The sequence below is a fragment of the Eurypyga helias genome, unplaced genomic scaffold, assembly GCF_000690775.1.
Source record: "Eurypyga helias isolate BGI_N326 unplaced genomic scaffold, ASM69077v1 scaffold715, whole genome shotgun sequence".
Classification (NCBI taxonomy): Eukaryota; Metazoa; Chordata; class Aves; order Eurypygiformes; family Eurypygidae; genus Eurypyga; species Eurypyga helias.
Genome location: NW_010251826.1, coordinates 16,684 through 33,278, shown reverse-complemented (window position 1 = coordinate 33,278; position 16,595 = coordinate 16,684). Strand labels below are relative to the sequence as shown.

General features: G+C 42.4%; 1 protein-coding gene across 1 annotated transcript in view; it reads left to right on the top strand.

The window, feature by feature from the left end:
* LOC104509999 (fibroblast growth factor receptor 2-like) overlaps nt 1-16,595 on the top strand; it is a 66,210-nt gene that overhangs the window by 34,742 nt on the left and 14,873 nt on the right.

Genomic DNA, 16,595 nt, shown 5'->3' with positions numbered 1-16,595 from the left:
AGGACTATTAAGCACATTCTTAGTACTGTTAACTTAGTAATACCAAAATCCTGTTGACTTTAATAAGGCTTACATGTATTTATTTAAGTGCTTAGTTAAATTAGGGCCTGAAATCTCAGGAACCAGCTCTGTTTACCCCTACCCTTTCTGATTAGCCTGGATGGGTGTGAGCAGTTTTATTGACTCTGAAGGCATTGCTGTACAAAAGTAATCAGTTTGGCGGTGATAATAGGACCTGCTGGTAGCACCTTTGGGTGTCTGAGCTGCAGTTTCTGAAGTATGTCATGAATGGGCTTTGCTTTGTCCAGGATTGTGAGGTGATGCGAGTGTCGCAAACTGGGGGAATAAAACTTTTGGTCAGTCAGTATTGAAAGGAAAAAGGAATTGGACTATTGTAAGCTCTTTTTGGCTGGTGACTGACAGGCCAATTTCTGTGGAGTGTCTTGCTATGGTTTGGATTTATATAACCAAAACAGTGTCAAAACATTAATTTCCTTATTTCTTGATTGTGTTTTTATGTGAATAAAAGTGTGTCCCTTGCACTATTTTGGATGGTCTTTAGAAGTCATGTCTTAGTTTGTCTAGGACCACTTAAACCTGACCCCCAAATGCAGAAGCAAGCAAATGCCAGCTTCTCAGGCCACAAGAAATGAAAACATTCCCTATGAAAACGCCAGTGAGGGGCTAGCCTTTGTGGAGCAGAGGAGGATTTTGTGATAGGGATGCCATCAGACTGAAGCCCTAACACCAGCCTCAATACATTTAAGTTTTCAAAGCCAGTCTACCCAACTCACCCAGACTTGGGTTTAGGTAGTCAACACTGAAAGCAGTGAGGATTTTTATAGCCTTGGCAATATTTAGTTGTCCTCGGTAGAGCGAGCTGTGGGTATTATTGAGGTGAACTCAGAGACTGGTGGAGCAGCAACAGCCTCCAGAGATGGCAGTGAATTGTGCTCTGTGTGCCTCTGTCCTCTGCTGACCATCTCGCCGGAGGGCTTGGGCTGCTCGCCTGGCTTGCAAGGGATGAGGCTTGGCCTACAGGGCCTGGCCCAGGAAGAATTTCAGGGGATGATGGGTTTTAGGTTTTTTTTGGTGATGTTTTGTTGTTTTGAATTTTGTTCCTTAATTCTTTGGTAAGTCTAGATTCATTCAACTTTTTTTTTTTTTTTTTTTTTTTGCTTAAAACCGTTCTGTTTCACAGGCTACACGGGAAAGAAAAGTTACTTTTGCAATACTGGAAGTTTTTCTTGCTGAAACTAAACTGGTTAAAAATTCCCCTTCTCTGTCCCCTGCTCCTTTTTCCTTGTTGCCACCCCAGTCCCAATCTGGCATGTTTCATGTTGACCATAAATTTCTTCACCCATATTTTTTCTAGCAAATGTGTTCATGGATGATGCGGTCACTTGAGCAAATATTTGTCAGAATCCCTCTCACCTCCTCTCCCCCTGTGAGCCTTTTGAATGTCTTACATTGAGGAATATTATGCAGAAGTTTATTTTTCCTGGCAGTAAATTATAGTGACCTGCATGAATGAATAGAATGGTAATAAGGATTATGTAATTTATTTAAATGTCTATTCCTTTCCTACAGAGAGGTAGAAAAGTAAATAATGAGGTTTTTCAAAAGCAACTAGTGGTTTGGGGTGCAGGGTACTCAGCTGGTGGCACCCAAAGAGACCCTGATTTTCCCTGGGCGACTATTCAGCCATTTCTGACACTTGGATACTGTGAGATAACAAACCAGAAGTCCAAAAGTGATTTCTGCAAATCCTAGTCTGCATCTTGGGAGTTCTGCATCCTTAATCATTTTGCTCCCTTGAATTTCATGAGTTAAAGGGTGAAATTGTTAGTTTACTTTGAAAACAAATGTATGGGAATGCACACCCCAAGATAGCTGTGTTGGATTTACTGTGAGTCACTCCAGAGAGACTGCACTGGGATTTCAACCAGAAAAGGGGGTTGATGTTGGAGAGCCCAGACATTTCTGTGTTGCTGGAGGCTTGTAATAATTGTGGAGGTTGGGTGTAAAATTGCTGAGGTGGTACATTAAGGCTGGCCAGAAGGAGAAACTCTGGACAGCTTTTCCAGTTAAGACAGTTCTACAGAAGTTAATTTTGTGCCTTTTTTTTTTTTCTTTTTCTGTTTTCATACGAATTTTCAGTTCCCACAGGGCTGTGGAGAGTTATGGATGTTTGTTTAGAAGCAATTGCGTATGTAGACCGCATCTTAGAAACCGTAGGTCGTAATTTTAGGTCAAGTTGTGTGTGGAAAACTGTCAGTTGAAAGCCTCTGAAATTGCTTTTCCGATATGGTTTAACTGGTTCCAGAGCTGATTAAGTGTAAATAATAGCAAATGGTATTAAACGTGGTAACGTATTCCACTAACACGAGCATCTGACTATATGGTGTAATGTAGAGAACCCTCTGATTATGTCACACATTTGGGAGGTATCCCAGCAAAAATCATGCCAAATAATGACACAATGCTAGTTAGGAATATCCAGTATTACTTGATGCCAATAATTTTCCAAACCTTGAACTCTTTTGACAATTAAAAGCCTGGAGCCAGCAGGGCTGAGTAGTTTTCAGTCAGAATGTAGGTGTGAAGTGTTCTCGTTTCTACCTTGTAATTACTTGCAAGAACCCTCTTAAAATAGTCAACTCAGCTCACATGGTCTCATTCAGATTTACAAACCTGGCAACACGGTTGCACTGAATTTTTTACAATGGGAGTAGAAAAGACTGAAGAAAAAAGCAGCAAGTTGTTGGCAGCCTCTCTATTGCACAGGATACTTGTGCACATTGAGAGTGTGAGCCGGGATTTGTCCAGTTGAGTTGGCTGGGATATTCTGTGTTGGACAAAGTTCTTTAAATGTTTGGGATACCCCAATCGACTGCCTCTTCCTCTCTCCTCCTACTCTGTTTCAAAACAGGGACTTAAGCAGGCTGCAGGGCTTGGCTCGGGGATACAAATGTGTTAGTGGCACACCATAGAAGGGTTTGGATTGAAGGGACCTCAAAGACCATGTAGTTCCAACCCCCCTGCCATGGGCAGGGAGACCTTCCACTCGACCAGGTTGATCCAACCTGTCCTTGAACACTTCCAGGTGGCAATACACAGCTCTGTGAGGACCCTGTGAGTGGGAAACAAGTGAATTTTAGCTTTTTATTGGACTACTACCCAAAGGCTTCAATTAGTATCGGATGCTTATTGTCCAAGGCAACGTGCCAGCGCACAGTAATTGCTTACAACCGAAATACGGGAAGGTTGGCAGAAGGAAATGTCACTGTCCCTTTTATAGATGAAAGACTGAGCTGTGGAGCGATGAAGTTTCTTGCCCTGGGTCACACAGGAAGCTGGTGGCAGAGCCAAAAAGTAAAGCTGGTCCTTGAATCCTAATCCAGTACCTTAATTAAAAGAATGTTCTTTCCCATGTACAGTTTAGCCCATCAGCTGTTTTTTTACATGCAGCTGAAGTGCCTTTTTATTCTTTTGTTAGGTAGAAACTCACATTTTTATAGTAAGCTTACTAATAGACTAACTCCATTCTCATTAAACATATATAAAGTCATGTAGTCTTAAGGGAGAATGAATGAAAACGATGTGGTTTTCACTTATGAGTTGTAGTGAATCCGGGTTGTAGGAAGCAACGTGGGAATACAGCTACTGAGACTTGTATATAATTAGATCACTCTTGGATTGCAATTATCGCTAGAGTATAATTTCAGCAGCAGCAGTTCTGTTTAAGCATGGAAGTAACTAATTGAATTTATATTTTAACGGGGGAAAAAAAAAGAAAAAGGTTAGTCTTTGAACAGTCATAGTGCAGGTAGCTATTTCTGTCCTATTTCATGTCATCACCTGGGGAAACAAAAGATGGTTTGGTTTCAGATGAAATTTAGCACCTTACCTCATTTACTGGGTTTATAAGCAGCTGCCATAGCACGACACATCTTCCAAGAATGTGTAAGAAGACCCTGCTGTTTATTGTAAAAATGAGCATAACTTGTCAAAAATATATGTATTTTAAATTTCTTTGGCAGCCAGTTTAGCTGTACTTAGACCAGTTTCTAATTTACCTAATAGCCATGCCTTTGGCTCTCGCTACAGAGGAGTGAGCTCCAGAGGTGGCAGAGTACCACACAGTTGTCCCTTAACAGAAATTCCTATTTTCATATGAAAACAGTGTGAGAATAACTTCTCATCCAGGAAGCATTTTAAATTACTCTCAGCTTAAAACTTGTGCCCGAGAAACCTCACGTATGAGTGGCTTTACTGACGGATGTGCAGAAAAACACTTTTATTCTTAACTCTTGGAGGTTTTAGAGGACTTCAGGTTGAATTTTAGTCTTGGTTTTTACAGCATGTTATTTAAAAAAATCTGATTAAAATGGAATCAACTTTTTGCTATCGGTACTCCACTGTCTATATATTTCCCTTAGTTTAGACAGAAGACCTTGCTTTTGTTTGTTTCTAGTCAGTTTTATTTTTGGATTTTCATGTGCTTTCAGAGTCTTTGGCTGCGAACATGACACGGATGCCTGTATTGGTTTTTTTTTTTTACAGACATGTTTCCATTTTATCATTCCCAAATTTATAAAAACATGCACTGTTTTTTGTGTTGTTTTTTTTTTTTTTTCCCAAGGTTTGTTTTGTCAAAATAAAGTTCAGAATTAGTTTGACTTAGCTATAGTACGTTCATTAATTTCCAAAGAATTATTTTTAGGATTCGCGTTACATACGACAAAGGAGCTGACACCAACTAAACACGTTGCATCACTCATGGCTGGCAGGAGTTAAATGTAGGTATTGCAGCCAAGCCTAAACTTGCATTGCTGGCAGGTGTGCTTGTCGTTGTTGACTGGCTCTTCACATGGACAAGCTTTGGCTTGACGTCTTCACCCAAGTGCTTGCGGCATGGGACGTGATGAGACAGGGGCTGGAAGCATGAAGGAATCCACGCTGATGCTTGCCCCCAGGTGTTTGGTTAGGCTGAGAGGGGAGAAGACTTAATTTAATGTACTGATAAGCCCGAGTGTGGACTTTACACCTGGCACTGAGTTTTTGGCAAGGCGTGTGCAGCTGAGAAGAAATTACGCAAATTGTTTAGCGCTGGAGGCTGTGCAGTTCACTCCTGAAAACAAAGACTGCAGTGTGATGTTCGACCAAGGGAAAAATGAAAGCTTATGGGATTTTTTTTTTTACCCCTTTTCTTAATAAGGTAAAAATATTCCAACCCCCTAGTTTTATAGCGGTAGAGCTTCTGATTTCATTGGAGTAGCCTGGCTAAATTACATTTTATGGACAAATACTAGTGTCATTACTTCATCTGCTGGGTGAACAGTGAATTTGTCATGTTTGGAATGCTTCCTGCAGAGTCTGCTGGGGGAGGACTGGTCTCCCTGTCCCACTTTCTGCCTTATTACAGCCCCAAGGCAGGTATTTCTCTGTCTTTTGATGAATGATGAACAGGATATTGTTTCAGCTCTGTCATTATCATTTTTAATCATGCCTTCTAATTCGTGCAGTATCCTACTCGTGGAACTGCAAGTAGGAATTTGCAGTTCTCTGAAGATGCTAACAAGACTGTTACCTTGTTAAATGTGTGATTGGCACATGTCAAAAGCCATGTCTGTGCCTAATCAAACGGCTTTTTGACCCAGGCCAGTCTTTTCTCAACAGTTTTGTTATGGAACAGAATTGGCAGTGTATTTGGCAGTAAATTGGAAAAATTATTGGGATGAAACGCAGAGATGGGACAGTCCTGTGGCTGCAATGGAATAGCTGCCTGTGGTGGGTGAGATGAATCCTAAGTGAGACCACCACGCTGGTGTTTTTGGGATTAAACTAGGATTAAAGGACCTGTAGCAGAGGTGGAAGTGGATGGAGATGACCCTCAGCAATAGACATCGGGGTTGTGCGTTACTGCAATGAGCCGAGGCTGGGGGTGATGGCCCTGGGAAGATACAAGAGTGAAAGGCTGTGGGGGCTCTTCCCAGGGGTTTACAGCACAGGAGAGGAAAATACCTTGAGAGACGGATACCAGAGTGAGATAGGTAAGGAGATGAGAGATCTGGCAGTACCAAAGTGGGGACAAATCCATACAATGTGACATTCTGTGGCTATTAGAGAAAAGGTTGCACTTACAACGTTTGTGTTGGTATCCTCTTGCTGCTCTGCAAACCACTGCGTGAGTGGAAATCCAGAGGTGGCCGTGTTTTACAGATTTTCAGGATTTGAAGTCATTAGGTCATCTTTGGATTATGAGCGTTCCCGTGGTGCAGCTTCAACAGCAGTTGCTTCATTTAAACATAAAAATAAAGTGAAATCTAATTTAATTATAACTTAAAAGCCATATTAAAAATCATAGTTTGGTAAGCACTTTTGAGTATCGAACTGCTCTGTAAATATAAAACAATATTTTTTCAGATTTCTCTTTAAAAGGTTGCATGAGTATGCTGAAATTTTTGACTGTTCATGAAAGAAAAACACATACTGTCAGAACTTGAGCTGAGTGAAGAACTCAGTGTATGTATGTGACAGTACATTAGTTGGAATAAAATTAGTTTTTAACATTTTTTACAAGACGCTTGTGAAAGTCTGAACTATATATGTATTTTAGGGAATTTTAATCACCCTCACAAATTAGATGATCAAAATCATAGAATCACTGAATGGTTTGGGTTGGAAGGGCCCTTAAAGACCATCTAGTTCCAACCCCCCTGCCATGGGCAGGGGCACCTTCCACTAGACCAGGTTGCTCCAAGCCTCATCCAGCCTGGCCTTGGACACTTCCAGGGATGGGGCATCCACAGCTTCTCTCGGAAGCTGTCCATAAGTTCTATTCCACCTTTACAAGTGAATATACCTGTGTTGGTTAGTGTTCATGTCTGCAGCACGGTTTCTGCTATTGGATTGGATTATATGCGTCACTGAGCAACATTTCCTTTCAGCAGTTGGTTTCAAATATACATTTCCTTTGATACCTGTGCTCCTACATGATCTAGAGTGTTTGCAAAACCCACCTATGTCTATATTTCAATGAATATTCTGACAAATGACTTTTCAGTGAAATTTTCTCAGAAAGCAGTTCTGTCACCTGTTGCTCAGCCAGAGGCTGGCGAGGGTGGTCTCTGCTTCGGAGGATGCGGGCCATTTGGATATGTATGCTCAAAGGCAAGAAAATATGGATACAGAAGAAAGGTCAAGATCTGCAGAAAATAACAGACAAACTTTCTTGTTTTGCAGCACAAGGTTTGCATTCAAGCATGGCAAGCTTAAGAGCTTGCAAGAATCTTTATGAATCCAGGTTGCATCTTTACCTGGATTTACCTGAGCTACTTGAAATACGATGATAAATGTGTATAATCAGGGTTTTCCCAAGAGCAGTCATCTTCAGCATCAGGTCCAGTGTTTAGAACAGGTTATGGATTCTGTGTTGCAGAAATGAGTGTGATCCTGATGGAGGGACATGGAACCACATGATGGCAAACCTCATCACTGGGGGAGGCAGGCCCAAAGGCTGCATGAGGTCCAGTGTAGACGTGTCTTGGGGCTGTGCACATGTATGATTGGTCCTTCAGACAATTTCACACCTGCGTGCCTCAGTAGAGCAAGTGTGCTGTGTAAGAAGAGGGGAAGAAGTGTGTAGAAATGCAAGAGGGCTTTTAAAGGTTTACATAATCTTTTCCACTTTACTTTGAAGGCAGAGCTGTCTTCAGGAAAGGAAATTTGGAGAGTGAAAAATATGCAGTCAGGTCACAATAACAACAGCAGTAACAAGTTTCACTGTGTGCTTTATGGCATCTCTGGGTGCACTGGTGAGTTAAACCCGCTGCAGCTGGGGGAGGACATCATCCCCGTGGGAGAGATGCTTGTTGCCAGGCATATGGTAAACCTTTGGCAGAGGCCACTGGAGAGCCCCGTCCAACGATGCTGGACCCCAGCATTGTCTCCGGTTATTATAAAGCAGCTGAGTGCTGGGAGCTGTGCGCAGTACAAAGGATGATATCTGTGTGTAAAAATTAATGCAGTCTCTGTAAGCGTCCAGAGCAATAAAATTTTACCACTTGTCTGTGACAAGTCACAAGTTGTTTTTCATAGTCTCTTGTAGCCTTTTTCTTTTAGGGTACACTGAAAAGAATTCAATGAAAATTTCAGCTGCTCATTGTTCTGTTTCCCATGTTTCTTCATGTCAAAATAAGGCCTCTCCTTGCTTTGTTCAGACATATATGAAGCTTTTTCTTATGCATGCACTGTGTGAGGGATACTGAGCTCCAAGATTAGGGTTGTATGAGAGCTATGACTTTTTCTACTCCATGATGAAACTCATAATGCATCAGCCTGACAACAGGGCTTTGCTTTAAGGACAAAGGATAGCTTTTAATTAGTTCTGATAGTGAAAACAGAACAAAAAGTAAAAATCACAGACATCAATAGGCTTTGTATCAAGCCAAATAAGCCAGTCTTGCTTGCTTTCTATTCCCCGGCTTGCTGCCATAGGAGGAAAAGCTGTGCAGATGAATTTATGCTGTGCAAGTGTTATGCGAGGATGGATCTTAGCTAAAACGCACATAGGACAGCAAGCTGAAGCTACGCGGTAGAGCTATCCAAAGAGACAGATGGGATGACATCAGTGGGAGCTTTGCTTGCTGGAGAAACTGCCGGTACTTCAAGTTGGAGGTGAAGGTGGTGAAGCCAAGGACAAAGAGTTTGAATACACCTGATTTGTTTCTGTAAAGATTTTAAAAAGGCACTACCTTTTATGCGGCTGGCCTGGATGAGTAGGAGGGCTCAGTTGGCACGAGGAAGTTGGATGAAGTGGCAAAAGCTTTGCTGTGGGTAGGAGGCTGCCTGATTCTGGTGTCTGTGATGACGTTTTAACCCTTAAAACTGACATTCTTTAATAGTCAGTATTAAAATATTTACTTTTATGAGAGGGTTTTCAGTCACAGCAGGGAATAGATGAAGTCTGGTGTCTCTGCTGTCTCACTTCATGCTGATTGCGGACACTGGTCCATAAACCAAAGCAGAGATGGATGTTTGGGTCCAGTAGTTAGCAATGATGAAGCGTGTGGCACAGCAGCAGAAAGAAATGCCTCAAGTTTATATAAAATACTCTTAAATTGAGGACAGAGGGAGTTTAGGTAGTGGTTATGGAGGTTAGTCCCTCACTCGCATCTGCACGAGCAGATCATTGTGCTGCTGGGTCCTCCCCAGGTTCATTTGTGAGGGTCAGTAGCTCCAGCGATAGCCCTTTGAGCTCTTGGCTGCAGAGATGACTTCTTCAAGTAGCATTGGGCCAACAGGAAGTGCTCCTGCTGTACAGAAACATTGAATAGTACAGACATTTGTTGGCTAATGCCCACTGATAAAAGATGCCACCATTTGTACCATTGGCCATGCTGGTCTGATCCATAAGCTGTTCTGCTAGTCTGCCTGAAAGGCTCCTGTTCTTTATCAAGTGTTCTTGCCAGGGATGGTCTTTATCTCTTAGTCTTTAATGACATTGATCTGTTATTCCTTGTAGCCTTAAAAGATTTTCTGATTCTGCAGAGTTTGGAAAGAGAGCATTGTCCCTAACTTGTTGTGGATGCTACGTTGGCATGCATAAATTACCTAGGAATCGATGATTTGAGGGGTGTGTGTATGTGTGTACATGTAAATGGAACATGACAGTTGAGCAGCAGTTCTGAATTGGCTGTAAACAACATGCAGAGCTTCATATTTTGCAGAAAGGAAACCAAACTGACGTGCAGCTGGTGGAAGCTGCCCAGCTCCTGGCACAGATACGTACAGTGTATGACATTAATTAGTTGACGCATTTTGCCTACACCTGCTCAGTTGTTTCTGATCTTTTGAAAGAGCCACCAGCACTCAACCTTACTCCTCCACGCCATGGAGCAAATTGTGGCATTAGCAGTGTTTTCCTTCCAGCAGTTCATAGAGCACAGGCCCCCACAAGCAATTGCTTATTGCTGGAGAAAGGAGGCAAAGGTTTGGCTTGGCCCATGTGTAGAAAGCTACCTTGAAGGAGGAAATTCCTGTGGGGACTCCAACATCTGTTTGGTTGGACCCCTCCTATGCTACTCCACCTAGGGCTATGGAGAGCAAGTGTAGTTTCAAATTGGATCGTTTGTATGAACCTGGATAATGCTGGATTTCTAGAGAAGTTTGAGTTGCAATTCCTCATCCCTTGGCTGTTCCTGGAACTCTCCTCAAGAGAGCTATCCAATTCAGAGAGCAATAATTAATCCAGCCTCTGAGTGCCTGTGAACTGAGGCTGGACTTGAAGCTTGTGTAGGTGGCATCTTTGATGAAGGACAATAATCTTTGTGTCGCTCCTTCCAAGCTGCTTACTTTGCTATCAGCTAGAGCAGGATAGAAACTTGAAAGGTCTTCAGTCACTGAACAGTGAGAGATAGATAAACATTTAATCTGTCTCTTACTGGTTGCTATTTAGCCCAAATGGGTAATGATCAGAGACCTATATCCTGTGGCTGGCCCATTTAGCAAATGCCTTCATCCAATAGTAGGTATCCACAGCACTAAAAAACGTTATCAGAGCCAGCAATAATAGTATCTGTGTGTACAGTCTCAGCAGGGACACCAAAAATTGAGTGTAGACACAGTGACTTGCACAGGTAGAGAGAGTTGTTCCCTCAGGTTGTGGCTGAAATGGTCGCCAGTGCCACTTCTGAGAGGAAACGACTGTTTCAGCTCCAAGGTGGCGCGGGGTGCACTGGCCCTGTGGGAAGCTGGAGCTGTACCTAAGAGGTTTCACCTTCCTGTCAACTCCAGGCAGCAGTTAAGGCACCTGAGAAGCTGGCATATAACCTTTTTCTGTTGGAGCAGTTTTGGTAATCCCATGGGTTTACCCATGGAAGAAGGCATGAGGAGGGGGCTCTGGGTGTCCCACAGATGGGCGACACCACTCATTTGGTGGCATGAAGGATATGTTGGGCAGATGTGCATCTGTCTGTAAAGCACCTGCCAAGGAAATCCCCACACGTGATGTTGGATAGGAGAGGACACAGTTAATTTGGGGACAGAGCCACATATCAACACATTCCCCCATCAGCAGTGCTTCTCCCTGAGCTCCGTGGCCTTCGGGGACCTCTTGTGTTAGGTACATGGCTCAGTGGAAATGGTAGGAGAGTGCTGCGTACCAGGTGAAGATGAAGCACGGGGGAGAAATATTTCAGTCCAAGTGTATGATGAAAAGTCTGTGATTAATTTTTCTTTAAGGCTGAAGAGTCAATCTTGCAAGTTTGAGATGCTAAGCCAAAGCCAAGGCAAGAGGCTGTGATTACAGTCTGTCCTAAAACACTGCAGGATGCTTTTGAGACCCGTAATTTACAGGATAATTAGCATTTTCCAAATCAACAGATGTTGCACAATTAGAAAGAAGGTGGTTTTCACTGAATAGGGTCCAGACTGCTGCTGAAGACTTCCCGAGCTTGGACTCAGGCAGAATAAGCAACTAGAGCTGAACATGCTGTGCTGACCAGAGCAAGTGAAGAAGAGGGCATGGCAGACCTGTGTTTTCAGTTAAGCAGCTGGAACTGCTTCATTTTTTATTTGGTGCTAACTGAATACACAAAATGTCTACGAGGGGCTATCGGTCCAGAAAAGTTACTGGTGCACCGAGATGCGTCATTTGAGGGAGCCCTCTGTAACTTCACAGTGGCAGCCATCAAGATGACTCATTAGGAGTCAGTAACTTTTCAAAACTGGTATTGAACACTAATAAACGTGTCTAATTAAAATGGTGGAAAAGAATTAGGTAAGTTGTTTCTCCCTCTCCCTTCCCCCCTTTAATTGAGGATCTCTCTGTTGTCCCCAGAACTCATGTTTGGTCTTGAATTTACTATTCAGCTTTTACTTTCCTAGCCTGCACTTGAATCACACATTTGCAAGGAGAGGAAACAAGCACATTCAACAGGACAAAATAAGAGTAGTTTTCTTTTTTTCTTTTTTTTTTCTTAAATGAATCAGTTGCCTTATCCAAAGCCCATTGAATTCCATGTGAGTTTTTCCCCTGACTTCAGTGGGCCTTGGTTCTGGCTTTTAGCTCCTATAAAAGGTCCTGAACTGTCTGTGCTAGGGTGGCAAGGAGGCTTGGATAGACAATTACCAGAGCTCTTCACGGCTCCTGGCACAGCCAGGTTGCTAAGGAGACTTGGCCTCCGGATGGGCCCCAGAGCTCACCCCTTCCGGGGTTATTGTCTCCTCTCCCTGCCAAGGCACTCCAGTAGCGGCAGAGCCACTCTTCCAGTCACAATGCGCTCTGCTTCGGCCTCTGGCAGCAGCCAGTCCTGCCCTACATCTTCCCTCCAGCAGCCTCTCTTCCCACCGTTTTTCCATCCCTGCACCCCCTGCCCTAGGACCAGAGTCGTGGGATCGGATTTTATGTTCTCTGTTGGCTGTGAAACTTGTTTTTTGGCCCCTATGACCCGTGTCCGTACTGCAACATCTTCATCTCATGCGTTTGCATCATGACTTTCTTGTCTTCTCTCTCACTTCCCTCTGTGTTGGCTGCAGCTGGTCAGCAAAAAAAATTGGAGGAGATAAAGCCCAGGATGGGAGAGAGATGAGGTCCTTCTGCAGGAACCACCTGTCCAGAGACTTAAATTTCTTAAAGACCTAATTCTCAGGATCCCCTTGTGAAGTGTGTGGGCTCCAGTGTTCATTTCCAGGATAGTCCTTCCAGTCATTTCTCTATCATGTAGGGCAGGATGGCTTCCCGTCTGTCTCCAGTGTCCTGGAGGGCTGGGAGCTTCCTGGGCAGCTCCCTCCCTTATGCCAGTTTTCTAAAAACTTGGAATTGTCAAGCTTTCTTGGATTCTTTGCAGTTTTCTCTCTACGGGGGAAGGTTTTCTGAAGTTTTAACATTAACAGGATAAATGACAGCTTTTTCTGAGCCATTGGGCAGGTCTCTTTGTCAATTGTCTTTTCAGATAACAAGTCTGTTTGTGTATAGATAAGCAGAATTCTGAACAGAATTCTGCCCAGCTCAAGCTCTGGGCACTTTTATGGTGGTGTAAAGTTTAGATGCTTGTAGCCTTGAATATGATATTCCTCATGTGAGCAATTGTTTTTGCTCTACCTTTTGTAAATAATTGACCTCTCAAATGGGGATGTTGTTGTGGTTTTTTAATCTCAGCTGCAAATTGCAGAAAGCAAACTGGTGGTTATTTGGCTCAATAACTTTCAGATGAGTGTACAGAATTTTTGAAACTTTTAACATTTTTAAACATCCATTACATTCAGTATTAAATATCTATTGTGTATCAGTTGAACCAGGAAGGTCCGTTTAAGAAAGCAGGCCATATCTGAAAAACCTTGTAGATCTGTACGTAGTTCACTAAGTAACTAATATTTATGGTGATAAAATTAATATCTACTGTTTATGGTCTTTATGACCTAGTATTCACTATGATTGAAGACAGCTACTCTATGGGGTGATTTTCTGTATTACAATAAATGCTGTTGATTTGGTTTTGAAACATGTTATCAGTGAGAAAGAAACACTAAAATTGCTGTGGTCAAGTAGCAAAGTTTAATTTCTTGAGGTTCTGATTCAATTCAATATTAATGACCAAGAGAAATATTGAAATCAACTGGGCTACATAGCTATAAGCTTGGGTGCCAACTTGTTTTATGTGAAAATACTGTTTGTCTGAGTTAAACAGCTAGAGATATGATTATGATTATGGTCACTATAGTTAAGCGATGATCCTCATTATTATAATAAGGTTATGCAAAGCAGATAATAAAATTAGTTTCGCCGGTGTCCTCATTTTGGCTGGAATAAGGTTAATTTTCTTCCTAATAGCTGGTATAGTGCTGTGTTTTGGATTTAGTAGGAGAATAATGTTGATAACAAACCGATGTTTTTAGTTGTTGCTAAGTAGTTGCAGTGCTTGTACTAAGTCAAAGGGCTTTTCAGCTTCCCATGCTTTGCCAGCGAGGAGGCGCACAAGAAGCTGGGAAGGGATGTAGCTGGGAAGGGACACAGCTGACCCAGAGTGGCCAAAGGGATATTCCATACCATGTAATGTCATGCCCGCTATATAAAACTGGAGTTGTCCATAGTTGGGAATCGCTGCTCAGGGATGGGCTATGGATCACTGGCTAGTGAGCAGTTGTTACGTTGTGCATCACTTCTTTTTGTATATTCCTTTATCAGTAGTATTATTATTATTTCTTCTTTCTTTGCCGTCCTATTAAACTGTTTCTATCTCAACCCATGAGAGTTTTTTCCAATTTTCTTACCCATCCAACCTGGGGAGGAGCGAATGAGTGGCTGCGTGGGGCTTAGCTGCCGGTTGAGCCTAAACCACAGCAACCAGCCTTTCAAGAGCTTTTTGTGTGGGTTTGTTTTTTTTTTTTAAGGCAACTTTTGACTCTTGTGCTAGTCTTCAGTAAAAAAAGAAATCATGATCCCCATCTGGTATTACTGTAGCCAGTTCCTTGAGTGATGTTACCTGCGTACAAATGTAAGGCTTGTATTTTAAGCGCTAAATAGTGATGTGAGATTGATGAATGCGGTTTTGACAGTACCTGTGCTTAATCAGAGTCCTTAGGTGTGTGTGGTTTGCAGAGAAATATCAAAGACAGGGCAACAGCCTTGAATTACTATTTCCAAGAAATAATACCGCACAGAATTCTACGTGGTCATTTGTAGTTAGTGGAAGATTCTCCATATTTAGTTCCCCCCAGTACAGTGTGTGTACTGGGGTATCGGACTCCAGGATTGTCACGAAACCCTGCTGAATTTGCATCATGATGGTTATGTTGTTCTGTGCTGTTTGCCTGTGTGGGCACAGGAATACTCCCTTCTGCTCAAGTGGGGGAGTTGATGAACACTAATCATTGCTCCATTCGTCGGGGGGCAGCTAAAGTTTGGTTTTAACACTTCTGCCTGTAGAGAAGAAATTTAACAAATGTCTTGCCTATACATATGCACACACTTTATTTTAATTATTTTAAAGGAATTTGGGACCAAGAATGTGAGAACTTTTCTTTTTTCTTTGCCTCCTCTCTTTCTGCAGAGGAAATGTTTGACGGTCATCAATAAAAGATTAAATCATCGATGGCTATCGGGGTAAACTAAACACATTTCGGGTGTTGATGCTGGCATAGTAGGAACTTTTCCAAGATGTTTCAGGCCTCATTCTCTGGTTTGTTTAAGGGCAGAGAATAAGGTCACAAAGGAAATCAAACCCTGATGTGGAGGAATGAAACATGAGGCCTACTGACTTCTAAAAAACATTCTCTAAGGTTTCATTTTATACTGAAGGCAGCTGTAATAAGTTTTGGAAGATGGTGTAAGGTTTCCATTAAAGAGAGATTTTTGCTTGCTGTTTTTGTACCCAAATGAAGGAGCGAGGGAGATGGAATTAGTGCTTATTTAGTATAAGGTGAGAAACTCAAAGTTCTCTCCAGAACTGTAAAATAGTAATTTATATGTTCTACTGTAATTTAGAAATTAAAAAATATTAAACTGTTCCTAGATCTTTGAAAATGACACACATAGCTGTGGAATAATTTAATAACTGCAACACGAATGCACTTTTGCCACAAGTAAAATAAGACTGCTGCTTTGTAGTATGCTGCCAGCGTAGCCTCAGTGAATAAATTCCCAGTAGATGTTTGCCGCATGCCAAATATATTGGACTGTATAAAAGATCCCATTGTTCCACGGGCATCATTATTTGCTATTACACTCGCAATGTTTGGTTGTGAAACAGTTTATTGGAAACGAGTATGTTTAAGAAGGAACGCTTGGTTTGAAATTGAGTTGATTTGGCTCATAATGTCAAAGCTTTTACAGTGTACAGCCTCTAAAGATAAATATTGAGGTCTGCAGTTCTTTACTTCAAGAGAATTCCTGGAGAAGGGCTGGGAAATGGGTGTTTCACTTCTAATTCATAGGTTGAAGGTATATGTAGATCAGTATTAATTTTCTTTTCTTATAAAAAGAAGAGGGCAGAGTTAAGGTTGCATGAAGAAGGCAGTGAGTTCCTGGCCAAGCTGGTGACATTGCAGCTCTGAAGGTTTTCTGGGGAGGGTGGCAGTGCCCATCCTTCTCCAGGATAGTAAAATTGAGTAACCAGGGCTGTCGTTCAGGGGACTTTCTCTGCCGTGATGCTCGAGTGAACGGTGTTTATGCTTTGCTCACTGGCTGCTGGTGGCCTGGGGAGTTGGGCTCATGTCCTGCTCAGCGCCCAGATTTTAGCAGTTTTTAAATTGTGCTTAGTGAGGGTGATGGAAAGCTGCCTCCCTGTTGAAGCTGAGGGCAAGGCTCCTGTCGATGCTTTGCCCAAAATCTGAGTATATCACACCCACAAAACTGGAATGGGAGCGCTGGCTGCGGTGACTCTCTGGGTACCCCGATGGTGCAGGTTGCACTCGGTATACCCAGCGATATAAGCTCAACCAAGAACATTTGATTAGTGCTTAAGGAAGTCCATACATTAAAAATCTCTATTGGCTTATATTAAATACACTGCTCTTTTCCAGGGAACTTTTATAGGATCACAGAACGGTTTGGGTTGGAAGGGACCTTAAAGACCACCTAGTTCCACACC